Genomic DNA, 3,044 nt, shown 5'->3' on the forward strand with positions numbered 1-3,044 from the left:
GCATGCCAGGAGAGTCCAGGCTTCCCGGGGCCTGAAATAAACTCATCTCATGCTTCTTACATCGGAGTGTGTCTCGGACTGTCTGTGGGGGGTCTTTTGGGAGAATTTCGGGCATAACAGGGACTCTTAGGGAAGTTCTCTGAGGAAAGTTCCACCTGTGGCATTTTCATAAGAGTCCCAGGTGTCCACAGGCATCAACCCGAGTGTCTCAGCCTACCTAGCTAGGGGTGCAGATGGTGAGCGGGGCGCCTGCAGAGAACACCCAGAAGCCCGGGTACACCGCTTCAGTAAAATCCACCTTGTACTTATACAACAGGTGGACCTTGTCAGCAACAGCGAAGAAGATGATGAAGCCGTGGTCACAGTTGAGAAGCACACCGACCCACGTGGCCTTGGTGGAGGGCAGAGTTTTCTCCACGTTATTGTGCAGAGATCTTGGTGTTGAATCACTCCACGCACCAGGAAGCACTGTTGCGGCCAAGCCTGCTCTCGGTGCCCTTCTGCTCCATGCTGCCGTAGCAGATGCCGACCCCACAGAAGTTGTTCTTCTGCAGCTCCACCTCCCAGTAATGGATCCCTTTCTTATAGCAGTGCAGGCCCAGCACCTGAAAGCAGGATGTGAACGTTTGGGGATGTGGCCGATAGCTCTGAGGTGTGACAGCCACAGAAGCTACGGTGTAGTTCTCTGACAGGGCCATCTTGCTGTGGGCAGTGTTGTAGTCCAGGATGACTTTAGTATGATACTCAAGCAGCTTGGGTCTGGACTTGGCTAGGAAGTTCCCCAGCACCGTGGCCTTTAGTGCCTCTGAGTTCAGCTTCAGGGTGGAGGCTTTGGCCTCCTGGTCCACTTGTTTAAAATCCACCAACTCTTCCGGGGCTCCGAAGGTAGGAACCTTGGTAGATGTCCCAGTGGGAGCTGGATGTTTCTTCGTTGTCTTTTCATCTTTTGGGACCTTCCCAGGGTGTAAGGGTTTGTGTGTGGATGCTGGGCCATGCTCTCCAGAGTCACCTGAGCCCGGGTACTCCTCAGGCTTCTTCTCCTGGAGCTGTCTGAGGCACCGCTTCAGCTCGTTCTTGAGCTCCACGGTGCCCTGCTGCACACCCTTCATCAGTTCATGGTTCAGCTCCACCTTGGGGACGTACACAGACTTCATGGAGATCCCTTGCAGTTTTGACTCTTTCTCCAGAAACTCAAGCTCTTCCCCTTTCGTCAGGCCAGCTTCAATCTCCTCCTTCAGCTTCTGGATCTCATTCTTCCTTTTGAGGAGAGCCTGATAAATGGTGTCAAACTTGACGTTGATCCTCTTCTCCTCCTCCTTTATCTTCCGTGTGGCATTGGCCTCTATGAAGGCCAATGAAGGCTAAATGAAGGCCTCATGAGAGCCTTCATTTCCTTGTATTCTTGCTTAAACTGCTCCACCTTTTTGTTCATGGTGGCCCACATATCCTGCTGCCTGGCTCTCACGTCGTCCAGCGCTCTCGATGCCCCATTGATCTGACTGTACATGACAGTTACTTTATGCCTCAGCTTGGTCTCCAGGTCGGTGCTGGCCTGGCTCAGGGACACGGGTGAGCAGGGTTTGTGCTCATCCAGGCATATGTGGCAGATGCACAGGCTGTGCTCTGGGCAGAAAAACTCCCGCAGCCGGTTGTGCTGGGGGCATTTGTGGCGCAGCAAGTCTGCAACAGGCGGCTGCAGCAGGTGGTCCTGGAAGGCAGGGCTGTCCAAGTGCGGTTGCAGGTGCTCTTGGCAGAAGGAGGACATGCACACCAAGCACGTCTTCACCGTGGGCTCCTTCAGGCAGTGGTCGCAAGCCACCCGCACGCCCGAGCTGGGGGCCGCAGCGAGGGCAGGCGGCGTCCAGTTGTCGGCGGGTGCTTCCCAGGCCAGCTCCGCCTGCAGGAACTGCTCCACCACTGCGCACAGCACCGTGTTCTTGCGCAGCTGTGGCTGCGAATGGTAGACAGCGCGGCAATGCGGGCACAGGTATTGCCCGCCTGGGCCAGCCCATGTCTCGTTCAGGCACGACCCACAGAAGTTGTAGCCGCACGGGGTGGTGACTGGCTCCTTGAAGGGCTCCAGGCAGATGGAACATGACAGCTCGTTGGCCAGGGGGTACAGCTCCGCCATGACACTACTGAGGCGACGAGACGGGACATGCTGGAAGTGTGACTGCGACTCGATTGTTTTTTCACCTTGACTATTGTTGGTATATATGAAGGCTACAGATTTGTAAGTGGTAATTTTGTATCCTGAGATGTTACTGTATTCCTTGATCACTTTGAGGAATTTTGTAGTTGAGTCCCTGAGGTTTTTCAGATATACAATCATATCATCTGCAAAGAGTGACAGTTTGATCTCCTCTGGTCCTATTTGGATTCCCTCGATTGCCTTTGCTTGCCTGGTTGCCATGGCTAAGACTTCCATTACAATGTTAAAAAGCAGGGGAGACAATGGGCATCGTTGCCTGGTTCCTGATCTGAGTGGAAATGATTTCAGTTTTACTCCATTCAATATGATATTGGTGGTGAGTTTGTTGTAGATGGCCTCTATCAGTTTAAGAAATATTCCTTCTATACTAAGGTGACCAGATTTTAACATTGGTAAAGCAGGACACCATTGGGAGGGGGGCGGGACCTTGAGGGAAGGGCCTGACAACAATGCAAAATTTGATAAGCAGTTCTTGATAATCAGTTCTCAACAATTATTTGTTATTATTAAAGTTTAACATTATAAAATTAACAAAAATAGTATAAAACACATATCCTGGAGAAATAGCCACATTGCAGCCGAAAACTGTATATTCCCTTCCTGTTCTCCCGTGTTCCCTAGCTCATCATGCATTCTTTCCAAAAATCAGGGCTTTTTAAAAATGCTGCAGGACATGGGACAAATTGTTAAAAATTGGGACTGTCTCGTCAAAAGCAGAATGTGTGGTCACCTTACTCTGGTGGTGTGGGCTACTTATTTGTTCCAGACAGTTTGACTCCTTCTGAGCTAATTGTCCTTGCTTAGAAACAAGGGAGAGAGCCAGTCTCCTTCT

The 3,044-nt window shown here is 51.4% G+C and overlaps 1 pseudogene; it reads right to left on the reverse strand.

Moving 5' to 3' along the window:
• Positions 1-217: 217 nt before the first annotated feature.
• Positions 218-2,131, reverse strand: LOC100958460 (annotated as a pseudogene).
• Positions 2,132-3,044: the final 913 nt, after the last annotated feature.

The sequence above is a fragment of the Otolemur garnettii genome, unplaced genomic scaffold (genome assembly GCF_000181295.1).
Source record: "Otolemur garnettii isolate 467f Iridium unplaced genomic scaffold, OtoGar3 scaffold00239, whole genome shotgun sequence".
NCBI lineage: Eukaryota > Metazoa > Chordata > Mammalia > Primates > Galagidae > Otolemur > Otolemur garnettii.